General features: G+C 39.0%; 1 protein-coding gene and 1 pseudogene across 2 annotated transcripts in view; both read right to left on the bottom strand.

Annotated features, from left to right (window-relative positions):
- Nucleotides 1–16740, bottom strand: part of ADGRB3 (adhesion G protein-coupled receptor B3) — an 886492-nt gene that overhangs the window by 709737 nt on the left and 160015 nt on the right. The window lies entirely within an intron of this gene.
- On the bottom strand, nucleotides 1907–14831 carry LOC132346191 (large ribosomal subunit protein uL16-like; annotated as a pseudogene).

Raw genomic sequence — 16740 nt, 5'->3', positions numbered from 1 at the left:
TGAATTACATCATATCACAAAAGCAAATTTCACATACTAAAGATTCAATCTTAACAAAAGAAAATGTAGGTCTGCTGGCTGTTTGGAAAGATTATCTATAATCAAGTAGCTAAATGGGTCACAATGTAACATTTTATATATTTTTCCTAACCCAAAGGCCCTGTAGAAAATTGACCTAATTAAGGCTCTGTAGAGAGCTTTTAATTTTTCCACTACTGTGAGTTTTACTTAGTTATGAAATGAAGCTTAATGATTTCTTTTTGATTATTTCCTATAAAAATCTTCAATAAAATCAAAGTAGATGAATAGCTTTAGAAACAAAAGTTCTACCCAACAGACTCCAGCCTTTCATTGTGAGGAGCCATTATAATCAGCAGTATCATTCTCCTTAGATTTGTTTACTTTCCATTACTCATAACTGCTTCTTTTAATTGGACCAAGCTAGCTTCCTTTAGACTCCCCTCCAGAGTGATGTTGGCAGAAATGATTGGCAGTTCCTTCTCCCACACGGTGCCATCCTGAAATTGCAAATGTCAGTTAACAGGCTTCTTTCTCTCTCCAATGTTTAAGAGTGGGAGTCTGCATTTAGCAGAAAGTAGTCTGGGTGCACATATTTCTGAATAAATGCATGTGAATCTATGCATTCAAATTCTGGAATCAAGGGCTTAAAAGAAGCCAGAAAGGTCAACCACTCCATCCATGGCTTGCGTTCCCATCTGTCATCTATTTGTCAGCCACTCCAGGCAGGTGAAACTATAGCCTACTTTCAAAAATCATTACATTTAACCCCTTCTCACTTATTTGTAGTAGAGGGTTAAGAAGAGCAGCACTGACTTAATTTTGCAAAGCATTTTTTTGTTTATACCAGGACTTTTTGCACTAAGGCTCTTATTAGATTTTACGGCCAGGAATAAAGTGGCATTTCTTAGTCCCTCACCTCCTTATTTTTTGTATCCAATTAAAATTGAGGGACTATTAGCAGTGAAATGGCCAATAAATGCAGGTAGTGTGATAAGCATAAGCTATCAAGGTAACAGAGTCTGTGTTTGGCCCAACATCTGGCTCCTAACTGAACCTGTGCTCACCATGTACTTAAAGCATGTAAGGGAGCCTCAGTCATGCTGGAGTGACATTACAATTCCACCCTAATTTCCAAATTCTTATTTATCACACCACTAAAAAAAAAAAAAAAAAAAAAACCTAAATCTATTATTAAATAAATGCTACATGAATAAAACATTTTTATAATAAATCAGCTAGATGTTTCTTTTAAGGAAAAGAAGAAAAGAAAAAAAAAATTATTTTGGTGGCCAGGGTGCCTTAGCTCAAAATGAACTAAGGTTAACAGAAGAGGAAGCTCCCCAAGTCTATGTCATAATTAGCGGTGTCTTAAGGAGAGAAATCCGTGACCAGGGTGGATAAAAAGCAAGGAGATGCACAGAAAGGAGCCTTGCTATCTTTGCCGTCATGGATGACATCAGGGACAAGCCTTGATCAGTGACTGTTATTTTATTTGAAACGGTTCCCACATCATGGCAGCAACTGTCCTGAGTACTTTACACACAGTAAGTCGTTTAATCTCGGGCCTGAGGATGAGGATGAGGATGAGGTTCAGGGGCTTCCTGCCACTGTGTGCAGAGGACCGCAGGCCCGGCCTTACGCTCACTGCTGCTTCTGGAAGGCCGGCACTGTCGGCCAGCACGCCCCGTGGCCCTCTCCAGGGGCCTGCGGCGGCCGGGGCCCGTAAACGGCCTGTGAGGTGCAGGGTCAGCCTCAGTCTGTGCCCCAGGAGCGGGGTAGTGTCCCCTTAGGTCACACACATGCAGAAAGGCGCGAAAGCCCCGCCAGTCCCCACTCTTTTCGGCTCCTATTGCTCTTCCCTCACCCCCCTCCCCCACCCCACGTCAGAAGCCTCTAGAAAATGCAGGCTGGAGCTTAAATGGATGAAGGAAGGCAAAAAAAAAAAAAAACATTTTTTCTTCCCCCTGAGCAATTAGCTTGTGAGAGGCATGGATAAGGGTTTGTGGGATTTATCTCATTTAATCCTCATAAGAAAGGTTCTTAGTCCCGCTTTACAGGCAAGGCCGTGTTAGTCATGAGCCTTTCTTTCCCACCCCCTAGACTTCCCTGTCTCCTGCCCAATTACTCTCTTAAAAAACTGAAATGTCTCTTGCCTACAAAATAAAAAATATGCTCCTTTCCAGAATTCCTCTTCCCAAAACCTTACAAGAGGAGGGCATATTTATAGAGCAGGATTTTGCTTAGGGGCCTGAATATATTTGTTGAATCCTGAACAGGTTTCTCCTAGAATTGTGTTTACTGCTATGATAAATACACTTGTTGATAAAATGTTGCTGTCGTAACTTTCACATGGGTGAAAAATGTTTCAAAACAACATATTTGGGGAGCCAATTGGGATACATTCCCAGGATGCCTATTATATTTCACATCTTCAGAAACGTTTCTGAGAAACAAATGTGTCCTGGAAGCATGACCTTTTTCTGAACAGAATAATCATTGGAAAAGAAAATAGCAATCAACGTTAAAAGGCCACATTCCACTGCATGTCCTGTCTCCATAATCCTTTTCCTGTAATTAAAAGCATCCAAAAACCTGCTACAAAATAACTACAAAAGCAAAATTGGGGGAAATTAATTCCATCTGAGGTTGTTACAGCTAAATTCACCTGTTCCAGGAAGGGATCCTGAGAATACTGACACCAAGGATGTTTAATCAAAACTTCAGTGATTTTACAGCCTCCCCACCCCGCAAGAAAAAGGAAATGTGACAAAGCAGAAGGTTCAATATTGATCTGCTGAAAAAAGGCATTAAAATACAGAGGCAGATCATTACAATTCTGAATCCAATTCTCGTCCTGTTCCCTACCCTTCTTCGGTTACTTTTTTTATGACCTATGACTTAGCAGATGATAATACAAGGTATCACAGGGACACCTCGCTTATTCAGGAATACCTTATTTCATACAAGGTCATTTTCCAGAAAAGTTAAAATTTAACAATAGGCTTCACAAACTTAAAAAAAAAAGAAACCTGAAATGTATTAGACACCATTCAGTTCTCTTTAGAGAGAACCCATCACATACAGTTTTATAAATTTACCTGTAGTTTAGGTGTCAAGGCACCACTTTGTCTTCCCTTCTTATCTCTTTGAGTTCACATGTGGACAGCTCACCATCCAACCCTTTAGGTTCCTAAGCCCTCTTAGGCTTCCCATCTTTATGTCTTGCTGCTTCTTTAATAAACCCAACTCGTCACATCACACTTCTGGTCTCAGCTGTCCAAGACACTGGTTGCTGCTGCTGCTGCTAAGTCGCTTCAGTCGCGTCCGACTGTGCGAACCCACAGACGGCAGCCCACAAGACACTGGTTAGACACTGTCTAACCCAGCAGGACCCCACAGAGCCTTCCCAGGACAGATTCCTCCCCCATAACTCCTGCTTTAGCTCCTCTATCAAATAAACAGATAAAAGTGTCTGATGCACACCTCTGAGAAGTTTTACAAATGCAAAGACCCCCACCAAACAGAAGAACTTAATTTCTTGACCAGGAGCATGTAGCCCCCCTACTTGTTAGAGCCAGAGGACTGATGATGTTAACCCCTGTGACCCCACTCTGTTACCTCACCATCAACCAACCATCAGCTGGGCATGAGCAGATCATATATATCCTGCAACCCCTTCCCTCACTTGGCCTTTAAAATGCTTCCTGGAAGCCCAACTGGGAATCCAGGTGTTTGGAGAACTAGCTGTCTGTTCTCCTTGCTGGGTGCCTGCAATAAATGCCACACTTTCTTCACTACAACCCAGTGTCAGTAGACTGGCTTTATTGTGCACGGGAGAGTGGACCCAAATTTGGCTCTATAACAATATCCCCTTCCCTGAGAAATCTTCCCTGACCCTCCAAATCTGGGCTCCAGGTTATTCATGAGTACTCACAAGCACCATGGACTTTCCAGGAAAGAACTGACCACACAGTCCTTATAACTGCCTGTTTACTCCTCGGAACATTTCACTGAACACCAAGCAGACCAGGAAAGGATTAATTTCTATCTTTCTATCTTAATTTCTATCTTACACGCTTTCAAACCTCTAGAGTTAGTACACTGCCCAAAGCATGGATATTCAACAAATGCTTGTTGAATGAATGAACACATCAATGAAATAAGCTACCTCACTATGCACTAATACTGGCTTCTATCAAGGTTTGTGAACTGGACAGGTTGGTATTGGTTTAGCTGATATGTTCTAATTCAGGAAGCTGGCAGTGTTTAGAATGACATCAGTTGTGTGAGGACAAGTCCTAACTCCGCCACATATGAACTGGGAAACTTTGGGAAAATTGGTCCGTTTCTTCAAACCTCAATTTCCTTCTCGGGTAAATGAGAAGTCATACTGAACCCACAGCTTGCTATTGTGGAAAGAATGAGACAATTTATGCAAATTTTAATAAACTACGAATAGCTACTTATGTCTTGCCTGTAATTACAATTACTAATATAGGGCTATCTTTGCCTACACTACCCTGAGCTGCCTTAGTTTTATTCTAATATTTTAAATGTCTTGACTTTTCCCATTAGAGTAACTGACACAATAGCTTCTCTCAGAATTGATTGCTTGTATGGTAAATCATTACTGGCACTTTTGTTCCTTTTTTTTTTTAATCACATGTCCCAGCTATTTCTTTTTATGCTGAGCGTCTTCAATTCCAAATTTGCATCCTGAATTCCACACTTTCTCACAAAATCCAGCCCATAATTGCAAGGGATTCCTGTGTACCTCAAGTTAAGAGCCATATCACTACCTCAAAAATCTGCACTGAAAATGATCTGTCACGTTTCCAGAAACCTGCTCCGGTGTCCACTTTCCAAAAGTCCCCTGATGGTTTCACAACCCCTTCCTGTGTTCAGGCTCAAAACCTCAGACGCACTTCCGGTGCCCTTGTGCACACACCCAGCTGCGAGACTCTCAGTTTCAGCCCTCTCCGTGACGGCCTTACTACTCAACTGCCTGGGGAGTCACTACACCCTCCTAACTGATCCACCTCAGTGGGCTTTCACAACTCTGATTTCTCCCACAAAGTGAAATGGAACACTTTCCATTTCTTGGTAGAGCTCTCCTCACAGGAACCCTCCACTTATAAATAGAAGCGAGCAAAAGCAGAGCTGTTAGAGACTTTCCAGGCCCTCGGAAGGGCCACACTCTATACCCAAGCACTTAGGATCCCAGGCAATCTGATCCACGGTGCCTGCGAAACAACCTCTTCTCTTTCAAGTTCCATTTACTTTTGTCTGTGCTTCAACCTTCCCTTTGCCTGCCAGTCAGATGCTGAAGGGCTTGGAGACCCCTTCCCTACATATGTTATCTAGCCAAGCACACCAAGAGCATACCATCCCCATCTCCTTTTGCTATTAAATTTCGCTTCATGGCACTGGAAACTACATGATATGAATAATCTGTTTACTTGCTCCTTATCTGTCTCTCCTTGTTAGAATGTACGGTCCCTGTACTTTGTTTCATTCACTGTTGTATTCTCAGAACTCAGACCCAGTGTAGGCACTCAACACTTTCTGGATGAATGGATGCACATGGCTATTATCACAAGAGGCATTAAAATACAATAGCTGCTGTATTTAAATCTCTTTAAATATATGACAAATCTCTTTATTTTTTGAGTTGTTGTTCAGTCGCTCAGTTATGTCTGACTCTTTGCAACCTCATGGGCTGCAGCACGCCAGGCTTCCCTGTCCTTCACCATCTCCCGAAGCTTGCTCAAACTCACGTCCGTTGAATCAGTGATGCCATCCAACCATCTCATCCTCTGTCATGCCTTTCTCCTCCTGCCTTCTATCTTCCCCAGCATCAGGATCTTTTCCAATGAGCTGGCACTTTGGATCAGGTGGCCAAAGTATTGGAACTTCAGCTTCAGCATCATTCCTTCCAAAGAAATCCCAGGGCTGATCTCCTTCAGAATGGACTGGTTGGATCTCCTTGCAGTCCAAGGGACTCTCAAGAGTCTTCTCCAACACCATAGTTCAAAAGTATCAATTCTTCAGCACTCAGCCTTCTTTATGGTCCAACTCTCACATCCATACATAACCACTGGAAAAACCATAGCTTTGATTATATGGACCTTTATACGGACCATTTCTGAGTTAAATCTTTTTAAATGAATCATTTATTTAAATCATTAATTCCAATGATTTAAATAAATGTTTAGAATGTAATCTACATATAAGCATAGGCACATGTCTTACTTATATATCCGTCAATACTCAGCATGGTCTTAGCATGTTACAGATGTTCAATAAATGGTGAATTCAATCAAATCATACACAGACCTTGGTTATTTGATTTTTATGACTGCTCACTTTTCAATCCCTTAAGGGAAAATATTTTCCACACTCTGCTTATTCTGTTTTTGAAGTCACCAAAATGTGATATGTGGAAACTGAAACAGTTCGATAATTAAAGTAAAAGTTTACATAGCAAAAGTATAAGTTAAATATTTAAGATAATTCATTACAATCTGCTCATGGCCGTGTTCTTCACTTGATCAGTGTAAAAGAGCTTTCACTCGGCATCTGTGGACTAAGAGAAAGAAATGCGCTGTTCCAGCCGAGCCGCACGATCACCTCTCCAAATGCAGAGCAATGGTAAGATGACCACCAACAGGGGCAATTTAGCTTTTCAGTGCCTAATAAGGAAGTCGTGCAAAAATGTTTGCTGAATGAAGTCCCCAGTGTAAAAGCAATGAGTCAAGGATATGAAGCTGGGCGTCTCTGCCTTCAGGAAAGACTCCCCGAGGCCCCCACCCCACACCCGTCCTCAGGGGTCACGGTATGCAGGTTCCAGCAGTAGGCTCACGTCTCATCTCAACTTCTCTGAACTCAGTTTTCTCTTATTAGCAACTAACAGGTTGGTGATATTTGGTAAGTATTTTTCTAGTTATCATAAAACGAGACCCAAAGAATAATGTTACATTATACTTTCAAAATGGTGTGAATGAATTTTACTCTTTTTCTAAAGATGTTTTATAATTTTATGAAGATAGGATTATTTATAATTCAAAACAATTTTAATTAAATACTCATATTATATTCATATATATCACATATTCACCAACCAGAAATAAATTAATAGCTGCTCCCTTTGAGGGCCTTTTTTAAAAAGCTGCTTGGCAGTCTATGTCACTCGATTCTTAGAATTCAGCCTATCAACTTCATTGCCTAACTTACTCTTATGGTAAAATTAATACTTTCATATTTACATGTTTCCTTCAACATCTTCAACCCTAATTTAAACTATTTGAATTATAGTCTACACAAGGTTATTATGGCATTTTTCAAACTTGAATTTATTTTTTTATTTTATAGAGGAGAAATGTCTTTGCATTTTAAAAAAAATTCTGAGCTATTTACATAAATTTGATGTGTTCAATGTCATAGAAATAAACCAATGTCTTCTGAATTTTCATTAGAATAATCTTCAAATACACGTTAATTCTGAGAAACTAAGGTGAATAATGACCAAAACAAAATTCTTTTTGAAAAACAAGGAGGGCAAGTCTGAGTAACAGAAGAGCAAAACATGAGTCTTCCTTGTCAATTACCAACAGCCCATCTGAGTAACAGGTTCTCTCACTGAGAAAACAATTACTTATTCCATCTAGATTGCTTATGGGTGTGGTATTAGCAGTTATGAATCAAGTAAAAAAATATATATAAAGTTTGCCAACTGTTCTATCAAAATTTTAGTTCCTTTTTTTTTTTTTCTGGCACACATTCTAGATTGCAGATGCTAATGAGAGGCAGAAAGGCAAAAGATAACGCATAGAGTGATTAGAGGAGGGTCTACACACTCCCAACCTTAGAACCTGAGACAGAGACATGCATCACCTAAGTGATACAATATCAGTGATTCTGGCAACCACTTATCAGACAGTGAGTGTTGCTGTTCCCTTAATGTATTCCTTCCAGAGTGCCTGTCTTACTGGCCAAAGAATCAATAAGAGCCTGGGATAAAAATGGGAATGAAGTCTCAGAATCCAATTACTGAGGTTTGTGTATAAAACAGCAGAAAACAAAATATGCAGATTTCTTTTTCTCATTCTGTTTGGATGATAAAGACAGTAGTTGTCTGTTCACAATGAAGACAGCCAGAGTAATTCAAAATACTGAATGCACAAAGAAATGCCATGCCATATTTTTAATGAATGAGCTTCAGTTAATTTCAATAGGAAGTCATTAAAAATTTTAGGCATTTTCTCAAGGGTGAATTCTCGGCTTCCCGCAACCAGACTTAGAATACACAGAGTTCAGAAATTACTTCTTACCTGATGGATAGCTATACTTTTATATTTCTTTAATAAAATCTATTTCAAACACTGTTATCAGAACTTCATTTCCTAAACACAGCAAGAAAAAAATACTGTTATGTGTTATTTGTTTTCATAAAATTTAGAACTTAATTTTGAATATTTAATACTTTCAAGAACAATAAACTGAGATTATACTAGATCAAAATTCATATCAATATATTTCAAATATATTATGAACCTCCATGTTAGAGTACTTAATGTAGACTGAAATGTCTTTTATAAGTTTAATTATGCCATATATCAAGTGAATTTGTTTTATAAACAAAGGGTTGCATTCAGAATAGGAACAAAAAATTGACATTTGTGCTTGTAGATATTTTATTTGAAAAAATGCTTTTTAAGTTCTGACAATGAATACACATCTTTCTTCTTCATCTTCTCTAAACTAAAGGAGATTTACACACAGTCGCTAAGAAATAAACTGAAATACAGGCATACCTTAGAGATTTAGTGCAGGCTCAGTTCTTGACCACCACAATAAAGCAAATATCATAATAAAGACAGCCTTTTTGCAATATCTGTCTTTTCTTGTCTATTTGGTAAATTTTTACTCATTCTTCTATATAGCACACCTTATATATATACATATATATAACCCTAACCCTAACCCTACATTATGCTGTAGTCTATTAAGTGTGCATTATGTCTGAAAGACGATGTGCATATGAATGTTAAAGCATTTTATTGCTAAAAAATGCTAACCATCATCTGAGCCTTCACCAAGTTCCAATCTTATTGCTGGAGCAGGATCTTGCCCTGAGGTTGATGACTGCTGACCAATCAGGGTGGTTGGCTGCTGAAGGGTGGGGTGGCTGCAAAACAAATTCACTTGATATATGGCATAATTAAACTTATAAAAGACATTTCAGTCTACATTAAGTACTCTAACATGGAGGTTCACAATACATTTGAAATATATTGATATGAATTTTGATCTAGTATAATCTCAGTTTATTGTTCTTGAAAGTATTAAATATTCAAAATTAAGTTCTAAATTTTATGAAAACAAATAACACATAACAGTATTTTTTTCTTGCAGTGTTTAGGAAATGAAGTTCTGATAACAATGTTTGAAATGCTATTTCCTGTCCAAAAAAATTTGGACAGGAAACAGCATTTATTGGTGAGCATGATTACGGAGGGGACAGTGCTGATGCTCTCCTGCATGCAGGGCCGGCATCTGTCCAGGGGACCATGATTAGGGATGTATCTGACCCCACAGCCAACCAGGAGGAGCAGCTTTTCTGTCACCATGTTTTCAAACTAATCTGTATTAAACTGAGTAAATCCTCAGATGTGGATCTTCTGGCGCCCCGGGAACTTGAACTCGGCCCGGCGGAGGGCTTGGATCACATGATCTTTGTTCTGCAGCCTGGTGCAGGCGGGCATTATCATTTGGCCAATGTGGACCCTGGCCACTGTGCTCAGGGGCTTTCCAAAGACACTGCGCGTATCTGTCTGGAGTCTATCAACTCTAGCACAAGGCAACATCCTGTTGATGCCGATAACCTGGAAGAGGTGGAGCCACAGTTGGATGTGAAAACCGTCTTTACCACCGCTTTTCGCCATGTACGGATGGCACAGATATGGGCAACCTCCAGGGCTTCAGAGGAGAGCTGCTCATGCGCATCGGACGCCGTGGGCCACAGAGTGGGAACTCATCCAGTTCGGCCTTCTTATGCCCCAATTCGAAGATGCGGATCTCAGCATCAGGGACACCTCGGCAGAAGCGGGACTTTGGGTACAACTTGTTCTTACAGTACCAGTAACATCGGGCGGGGCGGCGGCCCATGGCGACACCAGATCTTCAGCAACATGCGGAAGGGAAAAAGCACACCTTAGCCAATGGCACCCCACTCCAGTACTCTTTGCCTGGAAAATCCCATGAATGGAGGAGGCTGGTGGGCTGCAGTCCATGGGGTCCCTAAGAGTCGGACACGACTGAGAGACATCACTTTCACTTTTCACTTTCATGCATTGGAGAAGGAAATGGCACCCCACTCCAGTATTCTTGCCTGGAGAATCTCAGGGACAGAGGAGCCTAGTGGGCTGCCGTCTATGGGGTCGCACAGAGTCGGACAGGACTGAAGCGACTTAGCAGCAGCAGCAGCAGCAGCAGCAGCGATACTGGGGGAGTGGTTCCTCACTACTGCAATACGGTGGATATTGCAATAATGTGAATCACAGTGAATTTTTGGTTTCCCAGTACATATAAAACTTATGCTTACATTATGCTGTAGTCTATTAAGTGTGCATTATGTCTAAAAGACAATGTGCATACCAAATGTTAAAGTATTTTGTGCATACAAATGCTAAAGTATTTTATTGCTAAAAAATGCTAACCATCATCTGAGACTTCACCAAGTTGCAATCTTGTTGCTGGTGCAGGGTCTTGCCCTGAGGTTGATGACTGCTGACCAATCAGGGTGGCTGGATGCTGAATGGTGGGATGGCTGCAACAATTCCTTAAACTGAGACAGTGATGAAGTTTGCGGCATCTTTTCCTTTCAGGAATTTCTCTGTAGCAAGCAGTGCTGTTTGATAGCATTTTACATACAGGAGAAGTTCCTTGAAGTCAATCCTCTCAAACCCTGGCAATGCTTTATCAACTAAATTGATGCAATATTCTAAATTCTTTGCTGTCATTTCAGCAATCTTTACAGCATCTTCACTAGGAATCATTTTCTGTGCTCATCCATAAGAAGCAACTGCTCAAATGTTGAAGTTTTACCATGAAATTGCAGCAATTTAGTCAACACCTCAGGCTCCACTTCTAACTCTAGTTTTTTTCCATTTCCATGACACCTTCAGTGACTTCCTCCACGAAGCTTTGGACCCCTCATCCATGAGGGGAGTCATCCATGAGGACTGAAATCAATCTGAAGTCCCTGTTAATGTTGATATTTGGACCTCTTCCTGTGAATCACAAATGTTTTTTAATGGCACCTAGAATGGTGAATCCTTTCCAGAATGTTTTCAATTGATTTTACCCAAATATATTAGAGGAATCACCGTCTAAGGTAGCTATAGCCTTAAACATGCATTATTTAACATAATCTGAAAGTCAAAATGACTCCTTGATCCATGGGCTATAGAATATATGTTGTGTTTCCAAGCATGAAAACATTCCTCTCGTCCATCTCCGTTGGAGCTCCTGGGGACCAGGTACATTGTCAATGAGCAGCAACATTTTGAAAGGAATCTTTTTCCTGGGCAGTAGGTCTCAGCAGTGGCCTTAAAATATTCAGTAATCCACATTGTAAACAGATGTGTTGTCATGAAGACTTGTTACATTAACAGAGTTCAGGCAGAGTAGAGTTGGCATAGTTCTCAAGGGCCCCAGAATTTTCAGAATTGGTGAGTGAACACTGGCTTCAACTTAAAATACCAGCTGCATTAGCTCCTGACAAGAGAGTCAGCCTATTCTTTGAAGCTTTGAAGCTAGGCAGTGTCTTCTCTTCTCCCGCTATGAAAGTTTTAGATGGCGTCACCTTCCAATATCAGACTGTTTCATCTAAACAGAAAATCTGTTGTTTGGGGTCACCACCTCCATTTATGATCTTAGCTAGATCTCCTGGGTGACTTGCTGTTTCACCTTACACTTCTGTGTTATGGAGATGGCTTCCTTCCTTCAGCCTTAGGAACTGACCTCTGCTACCTTCAGACTTTTCTTTTGCAACTTCCTCAGCTCTCTTAGACTTCATAGAATTAAAAAGAGTTTGCTCTGGATTAGGCTTAAGGGAATGTTGTAGCTGATTTGATCTTCTAACCAGACCACTAAACCTTTCTCCATATTGGCAATAAGGTAATTTGCTTTCTTATCCTTTGTGTGTCCATTAGGGTTACACTTTTAACTTCCTTTAAGACTTTTTCTTTACATTCAAAACTTGGCTAACTGTTTGGCACAAGAGGTCTGCGTAGCTCTTGGCCAGTCTTGGCTTACAACATGTCTTCCTCACTAAGCTGAATCATTTCTAGCTTTTGATTTAAAGTGACAGACATGCGACTCTTGCTCTCAACTAAACACTTGTAGGGTGATTAATTGTCCTAATACAATATTGTTGTATCCCAAGGACAGGGAGAGAGACAGGAAATAGTCAGTGGAGCAGTCACAACAGGCATGATGTTTATCATTTAAATTCACCATCTTACATGGGTACAGATTGTTATGCCCTAAAACAATTACCATAGTAACAACAAGAATCACTGATCACGGATCGCCATAACCAATAATAAAAATGTTGGAAATATGAGAATTACCAATATGCAACAAAGATGCAAAGTGAGACGATGCTATTGGAAAACCGGTGCTGACAGACTTGCTAAATGCGGGGTTGTGAAGGTTTCTTCAACATGTAAAAAACACACTATTTTAAAAGATAATAAAACAGGCTTTGTCTGTATTATAGGATAAATTCAGCTTTATCTCTAGAAAAAGGAGTTTTAGTGTGAGGCAGAGATTATGAAATACACCAAGCATGATATTTTAATACAGATTCTCTTGTCCAAGGTTACATGTGCTGCAGATCGGGACAGGCTGCCCCCAAATGTGCCAAAGTGGCATATTGATTATTTTGAATCAAGATTAAAGGAGAGCCAGCTGGAACAAAAAGAACACTCTGGCCCTCCTTTGTCCCCATGAGAGCAGGAAACAAAGCCCCCATGGGAAGGTGCCCTACCTTTGGCCGTGGATGGAGGGCATCCTTATTGACAGAGAGAGGGGACTCAAGGTCCTGAAAGCTGTCTGAACAAACGGTGTTACCTCTTCATTTATCTGCTATCCCAAGGAAGACCTCTTAGTTTCGTCAAATATTCAGAACTACTTGATTCTTCGTCGAAAAAGGTACATTAACAACCTGATGCATTCACTCCTTAGCTCCCTTACCTATAGGGCCTCCACATTTACACAAATTAAATTCGTTTTTCTCCCTTTAATCCATCTATGTCAATCTGATTATTAGATTAGCCAAAAGACCTCAGAAGGGTATAGGAACACCCCTCCCTCAAAACGTAACCTAAGCCTCACAGTGGAACTGCTGTATCTACTAACACTTTACAATTTCAGTTCCTTTTCTTTATTGTCAAAACCTAGAAAATAACCTTAACAAACAAAATGTAACAGTCATGATTTTTATCATACAGGTGCATAGTATACATTTTTAAGTTTAATAATTTTTAATTTAAAGAACCGCAGATTTTTTCAACAAAAAGTTTTATTACACTATTATTTTAAAGGGAAAGATCATGCACAACTTTTCCCCTGAAAATCTTTTAAGCTGCAACTTCCCAAAGTGTAGCTAAATCAGTATTGTAATGTTATTTATTCTAATTCATAAAACTTAAAAGATGGGCCAACATATTGATTATTTTGACATCAGTGATGTAAAATAATTTATGCTTCTAGAAACATACAATTAAGGAGCTAAAAATAAATAACCTTTAATAAAGCACTTATTTTAAAGAAAGCCTAGAGTTTCAGAAAATATAGACTATTAGAGAGAATGCAATTCATCCAGCATTGGAAAATACGACCATGTGTAGTCAGAGTGTCCATGAGAAACCTAGAGAAGCTATTTATGTTGGGAACCATGGATTATAAACCAGTGCGTTATGAATGAATTATTGTTCCTTAATCAGATTTCATCAAGTTGATCTCTCCATCAGTGGCTGATTTATGTATTTATGACTCACAGTACTGCATATTTGCATCATGAATAAACTATAACTTTTTTCTATAGACAACTTTCTATTGATATACCTCTTTTGGAGATTGTTCAAGTAGGATTAGTGGTTGTAGCTAGTAGTGAAATATCTAAAGAGAAGTTGGACAAGAAATAATAAAAATATTTTTTAAATGACTACTGATTGGGATCCTTTCATGGACTTGTTAACAGTAGTCTTTAAGGGAAATGGTTCGTTAAAACAATCAAGAAAACATAAATCAAGTAAGTATACAATTATGTTCAAAATAGCTTTTTCTAAGGCTTAGAAATTGCATCAAAGGAAAATAATGTTATTTTTGTTCATTAGGTGGCAAATTGTCTATCCAATCCATAATTCCAGGTCTAGAAGTAATGCAGTACCAAAAATCCATGCATTTCTATACGTAGAACTATTGTGTATGAACTGGTGCAGACTCTGTAAAACAGTGCTCAATATGTGTATACTCCTGTGAAAAGTTCATACTACATAGGAAGCAGCTAGTACAGTAACCCCAGGAAAAGGTTTAGCCAAAAACTCATTTAATAGAAAACATAAAAAACTGAAAATAAATAATCTGAGCATTCAATAGAATAAGATCTAAAAGAATACAAGACATGTAAGGAAGAGAAACGACTGAGGGAAAAAGTAATTAAATGAAATAGAACCTGAAAACAAAACAAAAACATACACAATTGATATGGTCAATAAAAATAATTTCCTGTATTTTGAAGTAGAACCCAAAATATATCTAACAAAATTGAACAAAAATAACATAATAGCTCATATAATATAAAAGTGTAAAATAGATATGTCTCTATATAAACTTTTTATTTTAAAATATGTAAGTTATCATTAAAATATTCACTATGTTTGAAAACATGAGTGAAACAATATGTTTCTAGAAATTTCTTAATATTTAGAAATACACAAATTACCGAAATTGACCAAAGAATAAAAATAGGTGTCTCATCCAGAATCATTTTGCAAAAATTATTTTTCTGTAATTTCAACAGATAATCCTTATACACATTGTTCCATAATATAGAAAAAATCCAATATTATCAAAATGTATGAAACTACTATAACTTGATCTTAGGATGATATAAGGCATCTCATGTAAAGAAAATTATAAGCTTGTCAAACTTATAAAGATGAATTAAAAAGGTCAAGAACCTTGCAGGGGTTGATACTGATAACACACCGTGAACTGTGCAGCATGATTGACCCAACCTTCGACTGCAGTCATATATTTAAAATATTTATATATCATAGACAAGAAAGTTTTTTTCAATAATGCTCCAAATTTAGAAAATCTACCAATGTTATTTCATCACATAAATGATATGATCAAAGTAAACAGATGAAGAAAATATAATTGATAAACCTTAATGCCTATTCATTGGAGAAGGCAATGGCACCCCACTCCAGTACTCTTGCCTGGAAAATCCCATGGACGGAGAAGCCTGGTAGGCTGCGAACAGTTGGGGGTCCATGGGGTCGCGAACAGTTGGACACGACTGAGTGACTTCACTTTCACTTTTCACTTTAATGCACTGGAGAAGGAAATGGTAACCCACGCCAGTGTTCTTGCCTGGAGAATCTCAGGGACAGCAGAGCCTGATGGGCTGCCGTCTATGGGGTCTCACAGAGTCAGACACGACTGAAGTGACTTAGCAGCAGCAGCAGCAGCAGCAATGCCTATTCATGACTAAAAGCACCATAAAAAAAACTAGGAGTAGAAAGTTACTTCCTTAGTCTATGAAAGATAGTTCTCCCTCTTCCTCAAGAAGACAAATCTAAAGTAAAGATCATCTCTGACTGGTATAACTTTACTAGTATTCAGTAAGAATAAATGCATGAGTGCCTGGTATCACTTCTGCTGTTCAACACTGTCCTAGAGCTCCCTCTCAGAAAGACAAAACTATGGCGAAAGTAAAGAAAAGGTATGAGAATCACAGAGCAGAGTCAAAACTGACATGTTCTACAGAAAACATATATTAAGCCTTTGACTGTGTGGATCACAATAAACTGTAGAAAATTCTGAAAGAGATGGAATACCAGATCACCTGACCTGCCTCTTGAGAAACCTGTATGCAGGTCAGGAAGCAACAGTTACAACTGGACATGGAACAACAGACTGGTTCCAAATAGGAAAAGGAGTATGTCAAGGCTGTATATTGTCACCCTGCTTATTTAACTTCTGTGCAGAGTACATCATGAGAAACGCTGGGCTGAAAGAAGCACTAGCTGGAATCAAGATTGCCGGGAAAAATATCAATAACCTCAGATATGCAGATGATACCACCCTTATGGCAGAAAGTGAAGAGGAACTCAAAAGCCTCTTGATGAAAGTGAAAGAGGAGAGTGAAAAAGTTGGCTTAAAGCTCAACATTCAGAAAATGAAGATCATGGCATCTGGTCCCATCACTTCATGGCAAATAGATGGGAAACAGTGGAAATAGTGTGAGACTTTATTTTTTGGGCTCCAAAATCACTGCAGATGGTGATTACAACCATGAAATTTAAAAGACGCTTACTCCTTGGAAGAAAATTTATGACCAACCTAGATAGCATATTCAAAATCAGAGACATTACTTTGCCTACAAAGGTCCGTCTAGTCAAGGCTATGGTTTTTCCAGTG

The sequence above is a fragment of the Bos taurus genome, chromosome 9 (assembly GCF_002263795.3).
Source record: "Bos taurus isolate L1 Dominette 01449 registration number 42190680 breed Hereford chromosome 9, ARS-UCD2.0, whole genome shotgun sequence".
Lineage (NCBI taxonomy): Eukaryota > Metazoa > Chordata > Mammalia > Artiodactyla > Bovidae > Bos > Bos taurus.
The sequence above is the reverse complement of the archived record's forward strand: the minus strand, read 5'-3'. Positions and strand labels throughout refer to the sequence as shown.